Raw genomic sequence first — 23,924 nt, forward strand, 5'->3', positions numbered from 1 at the left:
TGGACTGTGGTCTGACTCTGACAAGACAGACTAGGGCAGTGTAATCTCATCAGCTGTGCCACACAATGCATTGTGGGTAAAAAGTAGCTTTCCAAGAAAACAAGATTATGTCAGCATGTCTTCTCCATTAGGAAATTTAAGTTTAGGTTTAAACAATAAAATAAAATTAGCAACAAGTAGTAGTTGATCTACTGGCAAGTTTGGATTGAGAATAATTTCAACTGCAAGATAAAAAATACACGTGTTATTGATAACTGTCTGTGAATCAACAGATCTTGATCAAAGACAAAAGTTTATCTTTATACCCAGAAAGTTGCTTCACTCTCATAGTAAAATATTTTCTGCAAAGTATCTGGGGAAAAAAAAAAAGTGCTACCTGATAAGGTAATAACATAAAAATAACGTGCCCAAGTTCTGGGGTGAAATTCTGAAAAATGCTACACTTTGTGTTGAATCTAACATCAAAAGCAGCTTGAGTATCCAACTTACAACTTTCTTAAACATTTATAAAATGATAATTTCTTTAGTGCTATTCATTAGTGCGTTATTCTTTTCAGAATTATGCTTAAATACATTTCTTACAGAAAGCCATACAAAATGGTGGTTTCATTTTTGCTTTGTAAAATTGTAGAAAATGTAACATTTTTCATAAAATATTATCATAAAAACACCACATTAATATTACAGATTAAAACATCTATAAATTATTATTCTGCATTTAATTGGAAAATACATCCTCATAAGATGCACTCAGTACTTAGTTTTCTCAAAACATAACATAGATTTATTATTTCAAAGCTTTTTTATGAAGGCAATATCAAGTATTTAAAAACAGGCAAAAATGTGGTGTTTATATTCCAAAAGGAGGATTTAGAAAACTATATGCTGTACATTATGGAAATATTTTTGTTCCATCTTTCCTGTCTTTAAGTCATTATGATGGATTCATAAAGAAAATGCTCAAGTTTCTAAATGCAAACAGTTACACATTTTTTATATACAAGGTGTGACACTTACACACCAACTAAATGTGCAATACCTTGCTCAGTCATTCCCTTACAGTATTTTATTTTAGAATCTTAGAGTCTTAAATATTCTCAATTTACTAACCTAAAGTGCATGTGCAATTAGTAATGAACTAGCATGGCAGAAGGAACACAGAGCTTTGAGGTGGACTACAACATGTGGAACAGATCACTAGCTAACCTTTCTGAGGTTTTCTTAGGGAATAGGGATTATTTTTTTGCACGATTTATATTATTTTCTAATCTCATTTTACTGACATTTTCATGCAAATATAACATTCAATGAATGCCTACAATTAAAATTATGCACAGCAGTTAGTGTAGCAGATTTGACAAAAAGGCAGGAGTCAGAGCTGGATGTGGCAGAGTTAAAGATGTTAAGATTTGCACTGGATGTGACGAGGGTAGACAGGATTAGGAATAAGTATATTAGAGAGTCAGCCCAGGTTGGACGGTTTGGAGACAAAGCCAGAGAGGCGAGATTGCGTTGGTTTGGACATGTGCTGAGGAGGGATGCTGGGTATATTGGGAAAAGTATGTTAAGAATGAAGCTGCCAGGTAAGAGGAAAAGAGGAAGGTCTAAGATAAGGTTTATGGATGTGGTGAGAACAGACATGCAGGTGGTTGGTGTGACAGATCAAGATGCAGAGGACAGAAAGAAATCGAAACAGATGATCCGCTGCGGTGACCCTTAATGGGAACAGCCGAAAGAAAAATAAGAAGTTAGTGTAGAGGATTATAGCTATAAGCTGTTAACGAGCCACTTCCTGTAGTTTATGGTTTGATTCCCTTAGCCTCCATTTGCCTACTATATGACTTTGAGCAAGTCACTTAAGCAGACAGTGATTTGGGGCAATGGAAAAAAATGGGCCAGTTTCCTTAATTGTCTTCTGGACTGCTTGCCTTGAAACTACCCAAGAACCTACAGACAACTCAGTAGATGTTAGTACTATATTACATTTGGAATGTGTGCTTTTTTTACTCTCAATGTTTACAGATAGATGAGCATTGCTTTGGTGACAGTTTGTTTCCTATAAATTCTGGCATTACATATACCCTGTGAAAGATTAGTGATAAATAAATTACCAAACTTTAATGGATTCTTGGATAATCAGTACAGTGCTCATGGTACAGGAAGCAATTAACTAACAGGCAGGAGGTTATACTAGAAATATGTGTGATGTGTTGAGTAAAATTCCTGGCAGCAGATACCTAGACATTCTGAAAATGGACCCCCACTCTCAATTATACTGAATGAAATTTATTATCTGGTTTGGAAGTTTGGGTGCATGTGTGCGGTGAATGTGTGTGTGTGCGTGTGTCCGCAAAAGCTCATGAGTGTGTAGGTGAGAAAGTACAGTTATGTAAGATCTCACTGTAACAGTAGATGTCCTACTTCTCACTGTTGCAGTATTTGTTACTCTTGGGATATCCTAATGAGGATAGCCTAACATTTGGCCAGTATACCAAAGCCTTTACACCTTCCTGGTGATGTACTTCAGATGTATGTCCTAAATGCAAAGTGTAAGGTACACGTGACATATGGATACCTAATCCTCAGAATGGAAGTGTCCCAGGAGAAGCAGAGCAACCCCAGAGAAACAATAAAATGCCCATTCAGGGAGGGAAACAGAAGGAGGTAAGGATGTAAGAGGAAACCCCTCAGGCAGCAGTATGGAAACAGAAAATAAAAGGGGTCAGGAGGGAGGGACCAAATATTGCAACAGTGAGAAGTGGGATATCCACTGTTATGGTAAGAGCTTACACAACTGTACTATGTCCTTCCTTATCACTATCACAATATTCTTTGCTCTTAGGAGGGTAGAAAAGCTACTAGAAAGTATGGGAGGAGGAAGGCAGACAACATCCCTCCACAAACCCATGAAGGATAACCCTGGTAAATCCTGACTTGGTCCTGGAAATGACATCCAACTTATAATAGTTGATAAAAGTGAGGACAGAAGATCAAGTGTTAGTTTCCAGGATGGATACAGTATCCAGACCCTTGAAAAAAATCACCAAAAGATGCCACTGTTCTGGTAGAATGAGCACAAACAGAAGAGGAAAGCTATTTGCCATGAAAAGAATAACAAGAGGAAATGGCCTCAGAGATCCAGTAGGAGATGGTTTGCACAGACACTGCCAAACCCAGTTTCCTGGCATGAAAGAAAACATAAAGTTGCTCAGATTTTCTGATGCATTTTGTCTTACTCAAGTAATAGCAGAGCTGTCTATGCAAATTCACATGTGTAGTACCTTCTCACTACCAGACCGAGAAGAAGGAAAAAAGGAGGGACTATAGACTGATTCAGGGACAAATCACTAACCACCTTGGGCAAAAAAGAAGGAATGGTACAAAGAGAGACTCTGTCCTTGTGAAAAACCAAAAAAGAGGAGCTGCCATGAGGGCCAGGAGTTCATAAACCCTCTTGGCAGAAGGAAGAGCCACCAACAATACAGTCTTCCAAGTATAATGTTACAGGGAAGAAGAAGAAAAGGCAAGCTCAAACTAGGACTGTGCCATTTTCTCAAGAACAAAATTAAGATCCCAGGAAGGAGGAATAGGATTTCTTGGGGACCTGATATAAAGGATGCCATTTAGGAATATTGTTTGACTTCAAAAGTAGAAGCCAAAGGTGGACTGAAAAGCAAACAGGCAGAAATGACTGATAAATGAGCTTTAACAGGAGAATATGCCAAACCAGTATTGAGCAACTCACAAAAATAAGAATGGATTGTAAGGAGCCCCAAAGAAAAGGGGTCCTGGCTATGCTTGAGAGTCCAAATAGAAAATCTCTTCCATCTAGCCATATAGGATTTTATGGTAGTGGGGTTTCTGGCCTCCTGAAAAACCCAAAGCACTTCTGCAGAAAATTGGTGCCTAAAAGGAATCAAAACCCTATCATCCAAAATATCAGTTGATGTGTGGGCAAGTTAGAATGAATGAGCAACTCCTTGTCTTGTATGAGAAGATCCATCATGTGAGGAAACTAGTGATGATTGCCACTGGCCAGGTGAAAGAGAAGGGGGAACCAGCACTGTCTGGGCAAAAAGGAGTCACCATCAAGATTTTGTGTTTCTGTGCAAGACCTAGAAGTAGAAGAAGATAAGTGCACAGTAACACCACCTTCCAAGAAAAAGACATGCTGCCCACTTTCCAAGACAGTAGACTTGGAACTCTAGAAAAGAACTGGGGAAGTAGTCTGATCAGATGGAAGGCAAAAAGATCTACTTGAGGAGTACCTCACTAATATACAATGTCCAGAAACACATCCCTATGAAGCATAGGGGTGGGAGGTTGGCATAATGGTTAAGGTGTTTACCTTACAGACACAACGTGCAGGGTTTGATTCTTACATGGGGTAATTGGCTAGGCTTAAAATGTCCCTCAAGGGCACTTAGCCTAATACTAATCTATGAACCTAATCTATCCATTTGTGAGGATGTGTCCTGGACCTGCTCAAAGAGGTTGCCATTATATTGTGCTCTGAAGGGATGTGAAACCACCTGAAGAACCAAGTGATGGCGGGTTCCAAAATTCCAAGCCTGAACAGCCAGCCTGCAAAGGTAAGACTTTGTGCTGTCTTGCTTATTGACGAATCACATGACTGTGGCATTGTCTGTAAAAAAAAGTCAGAGGAACTGGAACCAAGAGAGATTGAAAAGCCTTAACAGCTAAGATTAGAGCCCTTATCTCTTTGAAACTGATGTGGTATGACATCTATTGATGAGTCCAAAGCCCCTGGATTTTCATATTGTTAGAGGAAGCAACCAGCCTTGATTGGAAACATCCATGTACAGCTCTTGAGTAGGAAGAAGAATCTGAAAGGCATACCTGGATTTAAAGAGATCTGCTGAATCCACCAGTGGAGTTTGAATTTGAGACAGGGTAAAAGCGGGACTGGAAATTCCAGAGGGTTGCAGTGTTGGAGCCAAAAAATCTTGACAGACCACTGGAATTTTCCATGTGGAGTTTGGCAAAAGGAACCATGTGAATGGTGGACGTCATGAACCCTAGGACTCAGAGAAACTCCCTTGCAGGAAGAAGTAGAAGAGAAAGATGATACTGGAAATAATTAGTCAAAGTGAAGACCTTGGGAGGCAGAAGAGAAGATACTATTAGAATGGTTTGAATGCTGCATCTCAAAAAACACTTGGTTCTGAGGGGGAGTCAATACTGCCTTTTTTAGATGAAGTGCGAATCCCACATTGCACAGGAAAGGTATAGTATTTATCGGGAATCTGCTTGTTGTACTCACATTTTTCCTTCCTGGATAACATGAAAACAAACAAGGAGAAAAAAGGAAGGTGAGAAACCCCAACAGGGCACTTATTTGAAACAGGCTTGGTAGAAGACCCAGATCAGTGAATCGCATATAGAGACTGGCAGCAAAGAAGTTCTGAGGATTAAGCGTCTGTACGTCACATATGTACCTTACCCCTTGCAAGTAGGACATACATCTGATGTACAATGCTGGGAAGGTGTAAAGGCTCTGGCATGCTGGCTGGATGTTATGTTACCCTTGGCAGGATACCCCAAGAGTAAAAAATACTGCAACAAGGATAAAGAAAGACATCAAAGTGTTAAAATTCTCAGTTTCCTGACAAACTTTACCTTTATCAACCATTATTAAATTTTCTTTCTAATGCATTACTGCTTTTATGAATTATAGATGTTGTGATTTTGGGTTTATCTTTATGACTTTAGGAGCCTTGCTTGCTTCTCTGGATTGACATTAATATCACAAAAAGATAATTATCTGTTTTCTTTTGCCTCTATCATTGGATTAGATAGAAGCCTTACAGACTACATGGACATTTTGGTTCCCACTTATTATAACTATTAGCTGGAAGTGGAAATAACTAGTTTGGTTTTCTTTTTTTATTTAAAGTGATATTTGCTTAGCTAATCAACTGATACATTTACAGTATTTTTTATTCCATAATTTGGTCAATCATCAATCATAGTATGTTTTGTTGCTGGCTACTGCAGTCTGTTATAGTTCCAAACCTAGTCATAGGACTTAATTGGTCTGCTCCAATTTTTCTGATCATAGGAGATTACTAGGCTATCGACCTGGAGGTCATTTTCAGCCTAGCCGTTTCATCCCAATATAATACCATGAAAATTCTAGTTAGTGCCCAAGATTGCATTTAATAGTAACTGCCCAAGATCAGGAGGGTTGTGGGCACGATCTCCATCAAGAATTTCTGGTGCCCCATTCACTTGTTCAGGTTCCTCTTGAACAGTGTCACAGAGGTGTTCTATTTTACATGAATTGGTAGCCTATTCCAAAGATGTGGCAGTCACTGGGAGAAAATGTGCCCCTCCAGCTATTTAAGTTGCAGGCAATATTTAGGTCCCTGTAATGGGTAGCCCTAGTTCCATTTGATTTACTGACATGCAGCAAGTTCATAAGGTTTGGGTCTTGGATTGCTGTGTAGGCCAGGCATAAGTGTCTCCTAAGAAGTCCATATGACACGGAGTATAGTGACACGGACTTTAGTCGGTCTGTGTAAGGTACATGCTGGAGCCCCTTTATCTTCTTTCTTTCTTTGTCAGAAGCCTTTGAGGTCTCTCCAGTTGCTGCAGGAACTTTGTATGGTACATGCCGAATGGGGCGTTATACTCAATTATGGGCCAGATTAGTGCAGAGTATAGAGAGGTTATAACCTCTTTTGCTCTCGAGGAAATGTCTTTACTAATCAAGTGTGCTACATAGAAAGCCTTCCTTACTATGGTAGACACATGGTGGTCAAAGGTAAGGTTGCAATTAACTTGTGATCTCAGGTCTCTTACCACTTTGTGGGTACTTAGGGTATTGTTGTTTTGATAGTATGAAGGAACACTGTTTGTGCCGAAGGGAATGATGATTCATTTCTTTGCATTCAGTTTGAGACTGTGACTAATACACCAGTCTGTGTGAGACCCTCCTGGAATATGCTGACATCATTTGGGGATTCAGTGATTGCACCTCTGCAGACTTGGTCAGCCACAACCCCATAGTTTTGACCTGAACTTCTGAGAAGTATATACCAAACAGTAGGGGGCCCAGCACTGACCCCTGTGGCACCCCGCTGGTAACAGGTCTGCTGGTTGATGTGGAGTCACCCACTTTGATAGTGTTTGTCCAGTTTATGAGCCAGTTGGCATCCCATCTTAATGGCTTGGACAAAGCTTTGAGGACCTGCTTTTCAGATACATAGGGTGGGAGGGTTGGAGGAAGGTTTGTGATAAGTTAGGAAGGGATAAGGGAGTGAAATTTTGCCAATCTATCCACTAGCAGGTTTGCTATCTCTGTGGGGTCAGTGAGTGCGTGTGTGTGTGTGGGATACCATTGGCCAATAGTTCTGCACATGCTTGGGTCCTACCTTTTAGGCTATGTATGTAGCTGTAAAAAGGCCTTATGGTTATCCTTGGCTATACTTGCCAAATTTCTCTCAAAGGAGCCCTTAGAGGATATGACAAGTTGGCTTATTTGCCTGCTGAGGCTGTGGATGGTGCTTTTCCATTGTTGGTGCCTTGCCTTTGTTTTTTTGGACAGCAACTTTTTGCATTTATTGTAAAGCTTGTTGATGCTAGATGTCCATCATGGCAGCTTGTTTTTACTTGGGGCTCTAGGTTTGATTAATTCTGGTACAGCTGAGTTTATACACTTATGCAGGTGATTGTACAGGGCTTTAGAGTATGGTTCAGCATAGTTACCACTTCCAGCTTGGGTTGGGGCTTGGAATGCATGTTTACTTTCTCCTAGGAGTGTATAGTTTGCCTTGGTGAAGTTTTTTAGTCTGATTTCACACTTTGTGAGTTCTGGTATTAATGTCAGCTCAAAGGTGACTGATTGGTGGTCAGATTTAACTAAGGAGTGTCCGACAGTTGCGGCAGTGCATCTGTTTGACATTTTAGTGAGGACCAGATCTAGAATGAATATCCTGTTTAATTACTATTGTGTTATTTTTGCAACTAAGTCATGTTTTAATATTTTTTATAATAGAGACCACTTGCTTGTTCTTCAGCCATTTGTTTCTCTCTCCAGCTCTGAATTTTATAATTGCTCATATGGGTCTCGATCTCTTTAGGGCACATACCTCTGGACTTAGATATTTCTGGCATCAGGGGACTCAGTGACTGCATTCATCACTTGTACCAGTGCTTTATGATCATTTCTATGTTCTGAAACTTTTCGTGAATGTATTTAATTATTTTCTGCATTATGTATTTGCTGAGTCCTCAAGTGGTCAGGGAGATGTAGGTGGGACCTCCTTCACTGAAGCTCTGGCTCAGGCAGTGTGCTCTAATGCATCAGATTTGGTCCATTCTTCTGATTGGTGTTTATAACAAAGACTTGTCCTGACATCAGCTTAAGTTCAGCTCAAATAGCTTTCATGCTGCTTGCGTCCTCTGCTGTACAGCAAGTAACCTTAGGCAATTCAGGCTGCAGGGTGATGGTACTATTTTATATTTAACTACTGAAATGAAGAAGGCCAAACCTGGAGCTCCCAGCTCCAATGAATGTGTTGTGAGTACATCAACAAACTGTCAGTATCCCCTTATTAGGTAACATTAGGATGTTTGTTCAGTTCACAGACATCATTGTCTCATTGGTGTTTGTGACGTCCCCACTCTGGGCCAGAAATCAAGGAGGCTTAATCTTCACCACTGTCACTGGGGAGGGATGTTTACTTGGAATAAAAATGGACACGCACAGTATTTCCGGATGCAGCCCTCTACATCAAGTACGATTTCCCTTAAGAGCACACAGGGAACACGCACAGTCTTGGGGCTGGTCTCTCTCTCTCTACATCCCCAGTAAGACTCCTAGTGGCACAGTTGTAGAGTTGTGTCCTCAGCCATGTGTCCAAGCCAAGTCCTCCACCACTCTCTCTCTGTGAAACCAGCGCTTCATGTCTCTGCTCCCAGCAGCTGAAATACATACTCTAAAATTTGCTTTACACACACACACACACCTGGGAAAGGCTGGCACAGATTTACTAGCTATGTCCCCTTCTGCTCAGACTATAGGGTAGTTACTGCCATCAGACAGTCCAAAGCCAGCTACTCGAAGGCTCTTGCAAGGATACCCAATTATACTGAATGAGATTAATACTAATACAAATGATAGTGCTTGGCCAATGCAGTAAGGCTTTCAGGAGTGGCCACAGAGTCACCAAGTTGATACGAGTACTCTCAAAGGTTAAAATATTCTTTAAAGCACAGTGAAAAGTTTGAATATATTTAATAATAAATAAAAAAAACATGAAAATATGGAATATTTATTTACAATAAACACCAGAGTTTCATTCACAGGAAATATTAAAAGTAACACAGGTGGACAGGTTCACACAGCTACAGAAAAACAATACTTAACTAATCTCACTATATTTTCCTGACTGATCTAAAGAATTATTATTCTCTGGTTACTTACTAGAGCAAGGCATGATGAAGTAGGTGACAGATCCTTCTTTATCACATTACAAAAACAGACTGCTCTGACACTTCTCTCTCATCTGGTATTAAAACATCATTTTTGTCCTAGATTACAGTATGACATCACATACATCTGGTTATATGACTTCTGGTTCCCATGCTACCCCATTGCTAGAAACTGCCATGATTTAGCACATATGTGTCAATAATACACACACACAAGGCTTGCTAAAATCTGTTGCAGTTTCTGGAAGTCATAAAAAATTTCAACACTTCTGCTCTTCCTACAGAGACTAACAAACAATGCTTCTTACAAACATTGCATCTCTGGCTTCATTCAAAACTGTGTGATAGATAACATCGTTATAGCATAAACCCAGTAATTTAATTTCAGAACATTTTTCAAAGTTAGCTGTAGCTGGACTGTGATTAACCTCTTCTCTTCCAGTATCCTCTGTTACAATATATTATTTTCAATAGTTACAATGCATACATTTAATCAGTTACTACATGCATGTATATTTCTTTTCTGTCCAGCAGGACTCACTGTTGATCCATTTTCAACATAAGCAAACTTCACAAATACATTTTCAATACAAGCATCTGTACAAATCAGTTTCTGGTACAAATGACATAATTCTTTACTAAATTCCAGCTAGCTGTGCTGGCATATGTTACACACCCACTGCCTTACTTCTTCTGGCATAGCTGGCAATGCCTCACATCATCACAGTGTTGATGTTGGCTAACTGGCTTATCTTGGTTGGCTTCAACATTAGAGTTGATGAGTCTGTGACTTTTTTTTAAACACTACCTCTGTATTACAATGGGATTTGGATTTACTCAGATAGTTACTTCTGCTATCCACTCATTTTGGGTATACCATGAACTTGGTGTTACAGAATACCGTCTCAGCTAGCAACATGGTGGTAGAACCAGTTATTTCCTTGGATTATTGCCTGATTTGTTTCATGGACAACCAGCCTCTGGTGGGACCTCTTGCTAGTGACTGGTACATTGCAAGAGTTTTGCTCATCTCCAGGGAAGTTTTTTTCTCCTGTTCTACATTAGCTGTTGAAGTACCATAGTGCCTGTAATCCAGATGAACTTGCCTGGGCTTACAATAAGGCCTTAATGGCTTCTCAGTATCTTCTTATCCAAAGTCATAAAATTCCAATCCACTTTGTCCCTCATTATTTTGAGCTCCATAAACTTAGGATACCTGCTTGAAATTTCCACACTGATGCATTTTTCTAGTCCTCTGATAGATAACCACTTTATTTTTGTATAATAGATGGAGTTTTCCTGAAAGAAGTTTATGTAACTGTCTCATGAGATATATGCAGTGACAACCTAACCAGCTGCTCTCCTCTCGATTGTGGAGAGAATATGCAACCCTGTGTGCTTCAATACTCAGTGTGTGTTATCTGCTGTTAGTTTTTAAATAGATGCTTATTTGTGGTCATGAAGCTTGCTTATATTAGTATTTTGTAAACTGCACTCGCTGGGTCTGCTTACAGTTTTGCAGGCTCTCTGCTATCTTGGAACTGGTATGAGTTTCTTATTCCTGATTAGAACGACTTTGCTACTCTTGTTTCCAGCATGCATACAACTATTTGTGGAGTAGATCCATGCTCCTCTGTGCTATTGATATCTTGTCTGTGAATGTCATGTCTGCTTCTTTACCAGATCATTGCATCTTTACTTAAAAAAGATGGAATATTTCCATTAGCTTTGAAGGAGGCCTTGATCACTTTCACTCTTAGGAAGGATGGTTTAGACCTTTATGATCTATATAAATATAGATTTTCTCAAGCATTCCATTTGTTGGTAAAATCATTAAGGTAGTACACATACAATTGCATTCTTACTTGATGAACAATAATCTTAGTGCTCCTTTCCAGTGTTTTATTTTTGGTCTAGGCATATCATAGGATGGCCCATACAAAGGGTCATTAATGATCTCCTAGTGGTGAGAAACCAACATTTTCTATTTGTTTTTGATCCTTTTTTGAGTTTTCATCTGCATTTACATATGCTGACCACAAGATCCTGATGTAACGTTTACTCCATCACAGGTACAAGTTTGCAGTGGTTTACATTTTACCTGTCCAACTGAACATAAAGAGTATTCTTAGGGGTTAAGTCATCCTCTCCATACCTGATTTATTGTTGTGTACCTCAGTGCCCAATTATGGGTCACTTGTTCTACAGCATGTATTTACTTCCTCTGTTAGACATTATTCTGGGGGCTAAGCATAAAACACCATTATGCTGACAACCCGTAGTTTTATCTTTTTCCTCCCTCCAAGTGTTTAATCTACCCTAAACAAGATATCTACAGATTTGAAATGCACTCTACTGGATAATTTGTAATCAGGTGAAACTAAGTACTTGCAGGATATTTGCCATGCTATTCATGCCATCTTGCAGGATTTGTATGCACCAATTTTGCTACTTATTATCACCAACTGTAGTGATAAACTGGAATTTGGTGCCCAAAGTTTGTAACCTATGGATTACTGTCAATGACAAGCTGACTATGAGGGATCCTGTAGATTTACAGTTAAGAAATACTGTCCTTTCTTATTAAGCACTTTTTACCTTCTTTTGAGCTCCTAGTGGTTCTACATATCATCCAGGTTTCAGCTTGTCTGCACCACTGTAACGCCTTACATCTAGGAGTACTGGATTCAGAACTTGATTGCTTGTAGCAGGTGCAAAACTTTGCTCTTTACTGGTGGGTTAACAAAACATTAAGTTTGTAACTGGGAAGTAGTAAAACTGAGATCCTGTAGCAGAGAGTTGGGGGAAGGAGCTTGAATAAGCAGATTGTCTAGACAGGGAAAGATCTGAATTCCTTGAACCCTGCAAAAAGCAATGACAAAAGTTAAGCATTTGGTGAATACCCTTGGGGCAGTAGAGAGGCCAAAGGGCAAATCACAGAATTGAAAATGCAAGGAATAAACAGAGAAATGTAAATCTTTCCTGAAGAGAGGATGAATGGGGATGTGAAGGTATACATCCTTGAGATCCAGAGAGACCATAAAGGCCTGTGGTAAAAAAAGAGGGAATAATGTTTGCAGAGATATCATTCAAAAAGAAGGAATTTCAATAAAAGTGTTCAGCCTGGAAAGATCCAGAATTGGTCTCCAAGTGCTCTCCTTTTGTGTGACCAGAAACGTCCTGGAATAAAATCCCTTCCCCATCTAGACAGGGGGCGCAGCCAGAATGGTGTCCTGAGCCAAAAGAGAATGAAGAACCTCTGGGAACTGAGAGAGCTGTTCACGAGGAGGTTGAGGAATGCCTGAAAAGGGAAGAAAGGATTTACAAACCATGAAGTATCCCTGATGAATAATGAACAAAACCCAGGAGTCTGAAGTTAACTGAAGCCAATTTAGGAGAGAAACAAACAGATGGAGGGACAAGGGATGCTGGCCGAGTGCAGGAGGAAGCAAAATGTCAAATACAACCAAGCTAATCCTGGAAATTTTTTGGAAGCAGGAGTCTTAGTAGACTTAGCATGAGGTACACACACCTAAAACCCTTTTTGCCCTTGGGAGGAGGTTGAGATTGCCTGTGAACAAAGCAGACTTGAAGGGATAATTCCTTTGAAATTTAGGAATAGGAGAAACAAAAGTATGTTTCAATGCCTGTAAGGCTTTACCCTTGTCCTGGAGAGACTTGAAAAGTTCAACTGCAGCAGATCCAAAAAGATTTTTTTATCCAATGAAGCATCTAAAAGCTTGGCCTTACTGTTATCAGGCAAAGCTTGAAGACAAAGCCAAAGGTAATGTCTTATAACTGAAACAAAGGCAGTAGCCCTGAAAGAAGCATCAGCTGCATCATAGCTACATTTGATTGAGTGGCAGGCAATGTGAGAAGTACAGTCAAGCAGGGAAAGGGACAAAGCCTTCCCCTCAGAGTTAGGAAGGTCAGAAGCCAGCTTAGAAACCTGAGAAAGGAGGGCCAAAACATATCGGGTCAGATGAGTCTGGCACTTAATGGCCCTAAAGGATAAAGTGGCATCAATGTAAACATTCTTGACCAGCCTTTTCATACCCTACTATCCTTATCAGAAGGCAACAGCTTGGTAGAGGATAATAACTTGGAGGACTTATCAGAAGAGACTGACATGACAGAAGGGTCAGCAGAATTACATTTGAAATAAATTTGCACTCCTAAGGCACTTCATTGAATCTATCTGGCTTCTTAGATGCAGGGGGCTGAGAGTCAAGGGCTACAGGCGCTGCTGGCAAAGTATCCAGAAGGGCAGCCAGAAGAGGAAGAATAGCAGATGGCTTAGGAGACCCCATCTGTAGGAGGCCATAATATATTTTCTGAATCTCAAAGACTTGAGAACAACCCACTTAAAATAATCCATCATATGGGAAATGGTATTCCCAAGGGAGACCTCCTCTGGGGGGAATCTGGACTTCTAGAATCTTCCTTCTCTGATATGTAGTCCAAAAAGGAAGGAATACGGGAACAGTAAGCCAAAGATTCTTCCCCTGAGCCAGGTCTTCATCCAAGGAATCCAATTCCCAGGGCCTCTTAAGTGGAGTGGAAGACGGGGGGGGGGGGGCAGGCACAGAGAACCCTTGGGGAAACTTCAAGGCATCAAAGCATTAAATAAACCCTGACTGAAATCATGCCATTCACATTGGGGTCTTTAATAACATGGGAAATATACATTGCTTTTTGCTTCTTTTTTTTGTGTGGGACATCTACACAGAACACCCTAGGAAGGTCTGATCCTTGGCAAGATTCAATAATGGTCACAGGAATCTCCTCCCGAACTAAGATCTGAGGAATTCCCCTCAGTCCTTTGGAAATAATCATCTGAGGTCTCCTCTCAACATCAGGTACAAATGTATGTCCTCTGAGGACATGTGAGAAGCCAAATCCATGCTGGCCTCCAACAGGGTTGGAGCAGAGGAATACAGAGCAACTAGCAGACAGTTCTTGGGTCTTTCACCAGCCTTGAGAGAGATGTCTGGGGGAGGATGGATAGCAGCCAGATCAGACCTAACTTTTTTGGCTTTCTTCTTGGCAGATGGCTGGCCCTTGGGATGGGAAGATTCTGTTACAGCCCCCTGAGCCAACAACTACAGACATTGTTTCTCTAGGTATTTGGACAAGGAGGAGAGACAACTACACAGGCTCTTAGGCACAAACACCTGGCAGATACAGCACTATGTATGATCATGGGAAGAACCCAAAAAGAAGAGACACTGGTTTGTGATGATCTTTATGGGGAATCTGCATCCCAAAAAGCAGTTGTGGAAACAGTTAAACTAGTGGTTTCAAAGTCCAAAATCATATAGAAACAAAAACCACTAAGTAAACACGCCAAGAACTTACAGTACCAATATTCCATTTATTCAACAAGTCACATGTCGAATAAACAGAATTTTGATACTGTAAGTACTTGGTGTGTTTACTTAGTGCCTTTTATTTCTATATGAATCTGTGTCCTGCACTGACATTTTCCCTCTCTGGATGACATGAGCACAATAACCACAACAAATAAGAGGAAGAGAAGCAACCCCCACCCCCCCCAACACAGCGTTTATCTAAAAACATGTTTTGGTAACCAGCACAGCAGAAGGACATTCAGAATGGCAATGGCATTCTGACCTCTGACCAAGAAGTTCTGAGTGTGTATGTCTGTACATCACCTTTATGGCCTATACCTTGTGCGGGGAGCATACATGTAATGTACAATGCCTATAAGAACTAAAGGCTTTGGTATACTGGCCAGACATTGGACTATCCTTGTCAGGAGATCCCTTAGGTAAAGAATACTGCAACACTGCTATGGAAGGACATCTGAAAGGGCTAAATTTCAGTCTTATTTTTTTTTATACTGCACAACATGCTAGCTTTTGCACTTTATACTTTTTTTAAATGTAATCTTATGAAATGCAGCAACCATCTTTCATATTATGTGCTGTCTGTATTTAAATTATTAAATAAATACAGTTGGGTAAGGTACTCAGCATTACAACAGATAGACAAATAACAAAGAATGTCTGCTACTGGATGACATACCCATAGCATTTAGGTACCACCTAAATGCAGCCCCTTCCCACATTACAACAGACAGACAAATAACAGAATGTCTGCTACTGGATGACATACCCATAGCATTCACATACCAGCTACAATGCAGCCCCTTCCCACATTACAACAGACAGACAAATAAAAGAATGTCTGCTACTGGATGACATACCCATAGCATTTACATACCGACTACAATGCAGCCCCTTCCCATATTACAACAGATAGACAAATAACAGAATGTCTGCTACTGGATGACATACCTATAGCATTTACATACCGCCTACAATGCAGCCCTTTCCCACATTACAACAGACAGTCAAATAGAATGTCTGCTACTGGATGACATATCCATAGCATTTACATAATGCCTACAATGCAGCCCCTTCCCACATTACAAAATGCCTGCTACTGGATGACCTACCCATAGCATTTGCATACCGCCTACAATGCAGTCCCTTCCCAGAAAAGAAGCCAAAGCAGTTTGTCCATCCCTATAGTTGAAGTTGTTCTCGACAACTTTTTGCTCAGATAATGTTATATTTTAAATGTAGCCCTTTGTTTTTCTTGCTCTGAAGAGGATGGTCGCAGTTTTTCAGGTATACTTTGTTTCTAGCTGGTTAAGAAAACTAAAGCAACTATTTATTTATTGTTTGCACTTCATAAGGATTATCTAGTTGATATTTTGCAGAACTGTATGACTAATTATGGTTAATGCATTGTACTTGTTTAAACTGCAAGCTTTCTTAACTCAGTTCAGTTTATTTTTCTTTGTTGTTAGGGCCACCTTTTTTTTAAGACATTCTCTTTAGGAAGGTGACTGCTTCCAGTAACACATATAGGGGTATTCAAAAGTGCTAGCACCATGATGTAGTTCTGTTCTAGTAGTACATAAGGGAACACAATTTCTTTTTCTCTCATTCTTTCTCCATTATTCTTACAGCTGGATCAAGTGTGGATTGTGTGCCAACAGTTTTAAGCCAAGATATTATTTTTAGTTACCCATCAATATGGCCTAATATTGTTACATTGACTTTCTGTTTATGTTTACACTGTCCTTTTTGTAAACAGGTCATGACTGAAAGGGGGAACTAAAGGTGCACTCACTTCCCTGGAGACAAAAGCACAAATAAGAAAGGATACCACAGGAACAGGGAAGAGATAAGGTGCTGTCATGATGGCTTGGACAAACGTTGCAGTTGGCAAGGCATAGTGTCCATCAACTGCAGTGCCCATCATGTGGTAAGTATATGCACTGTCGTCAGCTGTGCGGTATATTATGGGAAATGTAATACACCAGGCAATAATGCAATATATAGTTTACACTGGGTGGGCGTCCTACACTGGCTTAGGCTGTGCAAAATAGGCAGGGGTACTATATAACTGTATAGGAGTGCAGATGCGCTGCATTCACATGAGTCATGTAGCACTTACGCGCAGTACAGACATGTTCACAGAAATCTGGATGCCTTAGTGTTTCTAAGCTGATGGCCAAGGGGTAAATGAATGCTGTTACTTGTGATTATGGAACTGTAGTAGGTCCGCACATGTATTATGCATAGACTACATTCTACTGTAGCAACAAAGCCATGACAGGTGCCTGTCTGTGGGCATACGTCATGTAGAGAAAGTGTCGGGTAAGTTGTAGGCATCTTTTCATTTCATACACCCTACAATGTCTTCAGTATTCTCAACATATACTCGCTTGATACACAGCACACCGATCACCCGCTTTTCTCTGGGCATCGCTTTTGTGGATGATCTTCCTGGAAGTTAAGCCCCAATCCATATTCGGCAGCCCATTAAACAGGATGCCATCTCCTCATATGCAGCAGCTACAGAAGGGTTATAATGAGGAAGTAAGTTCTAACTGTTAACATCATGACCACTACAGGAGGGAATGAAGGCTGTTGTGGCCAATGTGTTACCACCTGGGCAAGGCTTCTACATAACTTTGTATCATGGATTACCATCTGAATCTGCTATAAGCATACATACATACAAAGCTGGACAAGAAATAAATACTTACTCCAATAAGCCTGCCTCAGAATTATACACCACATCACTAAAGTAGAAATCTAAAATCAACTTAAAAGAATGAACACTTGAAACCACAATGGTATTTTCTGGTAACCTACTTCATTTAGATACCGCTCTACTACGGAACCATAATCTTCAGAGGAATCATATGAATTACAAAGACAATCAAGTCTTGTGACCATTTATGCCTTGAAAGTACCCTCCCCTCAGACTGTGCCACTTTTTTCAGATGCAACACACATTTATGGGTTGCTTTAGTAGACCTAATAGTACTTTTCAAGTTTTAGTCACTTTCCTGATATTAGGGTCTTTTGATCTTCTCTGTAGTTTAAGGTTTTTTTTTCTTTTATTGTACAGTTTATTTATGTTGGTAGACCACCTCTGTAGTTTGTTTTTAAATTTTGCACTATATTTACATCTGATTGGGACTGCCAGTTCTATACATTTATCTAAGTGGGCATAGAATTCCTTTGTTAAGCTACCTGCCATGGCAACATTAGGTTGATGATGCTGTAAACAAATTCTGAAACTTCATCATAGAATTTGATGAGATTAGTAGATTTATAATCCGTGAATTCTGAGATATTGGATTCAGTGGGTTTAGAGATTTGATATGTTAAGGTAACAAGTTTATGATCTGACTCAACTGGGGAAAGAGACATTGGGGAAAAGTACATGAAGAAGCTTGTTAAGCATAATATTGAAATATCAAAAAGTATAAGTTTCACAATGGATTTTTTTCTAGCAGAATTATTTTAGAAATTACAACTGATAACATGATTTCTGTATTTCAGACCAGAAACTTTTGTATTCTGAAATGCATGAGTACAGCAACTCTATATTACAAGCTAGATAAAGCTCATAGTACTGCTTTGCTAAGAAGTAAAGAAATTTTAAATACTTTTTGCCTGATGATAGTTTGACCTTGTTTTGTTACTTATCTATAATGAATGCAACCTTGTCTGAGTGACTGCATGGATGAAATCATGAGAACATAGTACTGTGATGAGAATATAAAAATATGTAGCAGTATTGGCAGGTTCTGAATAACAATAATTACAATCAAGAATGTGAATTATGATTGGACGGAATTTTCCAGAATACATTTCTCCATCTACTTAGTGTCTGCAGTTCCGTCATGTTAGTTAGTCTTGCCTAGTTTAAGATTATGTAAAGTCATGTTTCTGTTACTCTATTCTGAATAATAAATATCTTGCCTTAAAGTGATTTTTGCGTCTCATCTCAATGTATTTACTGAGGTCAGACAGTAATAAAAAACCTCTAAAAAAGCAACATTTATAAAGACCAGGTCAAGCAAGAATAGTATGTTCTTTTCATTTGTTTGAATTAATCTTGATCATAAATAACTTCAACAGCTTATTCCTTAGGTGTTGATTAAGTGATGGTCTTTCAAGCCGTAGTAAATTTGAATGGAAAGACATCACGGAGACTCCTAAAGTCACTTATCAACTCTCATCTAAGTCTGTTATAAGCAAACAAGAGTAATCTAAATTGCTATAACTTCTCTAATTAGAATCCTATTTCTTGCCTGAGTGTGTATCTTGTTTGTATAGATCAAATTTCAATTTATTTCCTATTAAAATACCTTAATCACTTCCTCAAAAATATGTGCTGCTACTGACAGTGGGGAGCTTACAATCATATGCATGCTGGTTTCAGTTAGAGCCTTCACATCTCTTCTAGTTCTGCACTTTCACATATTATGTTCTCCATGGATTAATCACTGACAAATTTTAAAGCTACTTGACTGCACACAGCCAGCATCATGCATGCTGCTGTTGGTAGATTTACCTTTAAGCAGCTACCTGTGAGACACTGATACAATTAGTTAAGTGCTACCAGCAATTTGTAATGACCTTCTGAGTGAATCACACTACAGCCCCACTTTGAGCTGTTATAGTTTCTACCGGATAGCATCTGGCATAACAAGATGTCCTACATATATCTTCAACATTGACCACACAAAAGAGCCCTGTGGAACTCCTTGATCTAGAATGCCTCCTACACCGATTTTACCTGTTACTTAGCCAGCTCTGTATCCAGGTTATAAGGTGATGACTGATTCCAGTGTCACACAAGTTCTTTAACAATATATTATGGATGACATTATAAAATGCTTTACTGTAATCAATAAATCCACCTGGGTACCATGAATAAGAATTAAATATACACCTCCCAAAAATATGTACACAAAATCCACCTGGGTACCATGAATAAGTATTAAATATACACCTCCCCAAATATATGTTCACAAAGTGCACCCAGGTACCATGAATAAAAATTAAATATACACCTCCCCAAAAATATGTACATGAAGAGCAACTGGGTACCATGAATAAGAGTTAAGTATAGACCTCCCCAAAAATATGTGCACAAAGTCCATCTGGGTACCATGAATAAAAATTAAATATACACCTCCCCAAAAAGTATTTGCACGAAGTGCACCTGGGTACCATGAATAAGAATTAAATATATACCTCCCCAAATATATGTGTACAAAGTCCACCTGGGTGCCATGAACAAGAATTAAGTATACACCTCTCCAAAAATATGTGCATAAAGTCCATCTGGGTACCATGAATAAGAATTAAGTATACACCTCCCCAAAAATATGTGCTGCTGGTTACAGTGGACAGTACAATGATCAGTAAAATGAACTACTTAAGCTTCTTCCCTTCTTTTTTCCATTCATACAAAAAACAAAATATAATCAATTCAAGTTTTAATACGTCTTCTCTTATATGTAAACACTCTTTTTTTCCCATTTGTGAATTACCAAACTTAATCTTCCCTGACATTTTTCTTAACTTACAATTAAAATCTCTCATGACAATAATATTGATACTTGCCTTTAAAAATTTTCTTTAACTCTTCAAACAATTCCTCCCTTTTTTACATGTAGAAGGTACATATATGGCAACAAGTATCCATTTTATACACTTGTCTTTTAAATTGTAAATTATGCATCTGCCTGGTTTTACAACAAGCATATCCAATACATTTAAACTAGTCTTTTAATGAGTAATGAAATACCAGAACATAAGTCCTCTACAAAGTAACAAAACATCTCCCTTCACCATATTACCTCAAACTCTTATTTTTTGCTAAGAATTCAATGACCTTACATCGAGTAGAATTGTTATATCACATTTCCATTTTTCTTGCACCACAATTATGTATTTATTCTTCTCTTTTCATTAATTATACTACATACAGTAATATAACAGATAATTTACCCTTTTCCTATTTTGCAATCTTTTTTTGCAATTTTATCTTTCACCTCCTAACCTTTTTACCAATACATTCTCTATTTCCATCTATTTCTCCTTCTTCATCGCTTAATAATTCATATACATTCTGCTCTTCAACAGTGTATTCATCTCTTTGTCTATTACTTTTGCAAGTCTGAATTGAAGTCTTATCATTCTCCTAAACATTCTACTCGAGCCTCTCGCTACATACTTGTTTCAGGGCTCGCAAAACGATTTTGCATCAAAACCAACAATAAATTTCTTGGCAAACTTAGAACCAGCACAAAACTTGAAGAAAAAACCAACTCCAACCACAAAACACCAACCAAGCGGTAGAACACAACTTTATTTAGTGCTTTCGTCAGCGTATAACAAAGACTTCCTAATTCTGAGCTCTAAATAAAGTTGAGTTTACGCTAGGTTGGTGTTTCATGGTTGGAGTTGTTTTTTTTTTCTTCAATAAATTTCCTGGCACAGTCAAATGTCTCAAAAGTCAGTTCACAAGAGCTTTCATTGTGTAAATAAATCAACACCCTTATATCCTCAGGGTTTACCCCAAGAGTTGTAATCACGTTGTCCCATAAGTCATACCTATCAATATTATATTTTTCACTTCAGTTTTTACCATTGGTGTCAGTAAATAGCCACAAGTGATGCCCATAGTTCTACTATCAATTGACTTTTTAGCCATGGCTGCAACATAAGTCAATTTATTATCTAAAACAGTTAACTTTTTTATCTAATTATCCAAATCAAAATCACATCTATAATCAGCTTGCTCATTCTTCTCAAGGTCTGCCAATCCACCATCAAAACTGATGCATCATCCTTGTCATAGGGAAGTACTTTCTTAACCATTTGCAACCAGGAAACTGATTCTCTCTTACTTGGTTCCACCTCATTTATCAAATGGTCCAAAATCTCATCTTTTGAACCTCCTTGTTGTAATTCAGAGATTGTTGTATGCGGTACTCCACTACCCACATAATTTTTGTAATAATCCACATCTTTTTCAAGTACCACACTCTCATTTTCAGACTGAATGCATGACATAACTTCAGATCCACAAACACACTCCATGCTCTGCTCCATTCAAACACTCCCCCATAAGCTGCCTTCCAGCAACACCTCTGAAAACAGTAGGGGAAGTTCTCCAATGCCCTGGCCAAATTTTCCCTAGTGGTATAAATACCACCTTGGGTCTCTCCTGAAAAGAGTTCACTAGTGAAGTGGGACTAACATAGTCAAAAAAGGATCTATTTTTTCTTTCAGCTGTTCCTGTTATGGGTCGCCACAGCGGATCATCCGTTTCCATTTCTTCCTATCCTCTGCATCTTGCTCTATCACACCAACCACCTGCAAGTCCTCTCTCACCACATCCATAAAACTTATCTTAGGCCTTCCTCTTTTCCTCTTACTGAGTAGCTCCATCCTTAGCATCCTTTTCCCAATATACCCAGCATCCCTCCTCATCACATGTCCAAACCAATGCAATCTCAATTCTCTGGCTTTGTCTCCAAACTGTCCAACTTGAGCTGACCCTCTGATATACTTATTCCTAATCCTGTCCATCCTCGTCACACCCAGTGCAAATCTTAACATCTTTAACTCTGCCACGTCCAGCTCTGACTCCTGCCTTTTTGTCAATGCCACCGTCTCCAACCCATATAAAATACCTGGTCTCACTACCCTCTTGTAGACCTTCTCTTTCACTCTTACTGGTACACATCTGTCACAAATCACTCCTAACACTCTTCTCCATCCACTCCATCCTGCCTGTACTCTCTTCTTCACCTGTTTTCCACACTCGCCATTACTCTGAACTGATGAGTTGTTGTTGTTGTTAATCTTTCGGCTTTTCCTGGTTAGGGGTCACCATAGCAGAACTCTGGTCCGCTAATGACTGGCAGTAGAGTTTCACGAACACCGAGGTGCCAGCTCAACGTTCAACCTTCAACGAAGGCATGCCCATTTACACGTCTTTCAACCATGGGGAGGACATGCCCAAATATTTAAACTCATCCACCTTCAACAACTTTACTCCCTGCATTCTCATCATTCCTCTATCCACCCTCTCATTCACACACATATATTCTGTCTTAGTCCTGCTGACCTTCATTCCTCTCCTCTCTAAAGCATATCTCTACCTCTCCAGGGTCTCCTCAACCTGTTCCCTACTCTCATTACAGATCACAATGTCATCTGTAAACATCATAGTCCACGGGGACTCCTGTCTAATCGCGTCTATCAACCTGTCCATCACCATTGCAAATAAGAAAGGGGTCAGAGCTGATCCTTGATGTAATCCCACCTCCACCTTAAATGCATCCATCACTCCCACTGCAGACCTCATCACTGTCACACTACCCTCATACATATCCTGTACCATGCTTACATACTTCTCTGCCACTCCTGACTTCCTCATACAATACCACAACTCTTCTCTAGGCACCCTTGTCATATGCTTTATCTGAGTCCACAAAGACACAATGCAACTCCTTCTGACATTCTCTATACTTCTCCATCAACTCCCTCAGAGCAAACATTACATCTGTAATGCTCTTTCCTGGCATGAAACCATACTGCTGATCACTAGTCATCACCGCCCCTCTTAATCTAGCTTCCACTACTCTTTCCCATAACTTCATGTTGTGACTGACAAATTTTATCCCGTGTTTAAAAATAGATCAATGTCAGTTTATCAAAAAACCACATTGTTAAAATCCATATGGTTAAGACCATATGGTTGACAATGCAGTTAATAGAAAAACTGACATAAATCCACACAACACCCGCCAACAATGCAAATAACATTTTTGCAGACACCTCTACACCCCCTGCTAATTAATTATACCAACTCCAAGATCGCATTACAGTGGGAAAGGACAAATTTCGCAGTCCCTACCGTACTGCAATCTCAGTCAGAATGGTTCGACGAACCAAAATGTTAACCATATCGGTTCTGATAATTTGGTCCTTTGAACAACTGACATAGACCTGTATAAAACTTCACTAGTAAGGAGTACTTTTCATAGCAGAGTGGGAATATTGTGGAATATACTGAGCTTATGTAAAAGGAGTTTGAATGTGACTTAG

The 23,924-nt window shown here is 39.3% G+C and overlaps 1 protein-coding gene across 1 annotated transcript in view; it reads right to left on the reverse strand.

Moving 5' to 3' along the window:
• The window catches only part of GGT7 (gamma-glutamyltransferase 7), a 590,994-nt gene that overhangs the window by 146,678 nt on the left and 420,392 nt on the right, over positions 1-23,924 (reverse strand). The window lies entirely within an intron of this gene.

The sequence above is a fragment of the Protopterus annectens genome, chromosome 12.part0 (assembly GCF_019279795.1).
Source record: "Protopterus annectens isolate FY-2018-M chromosome 12.part0, PAN1.0, whole genome shotgun sequence".
In the NCBI taxonomy this organism is placed as follows: domain Eukaryota; kingdom Metazoa; phylum Chordata; order Ceratodontiformes; family Protopteridae; genus Protopterus; species Protopterus annectens.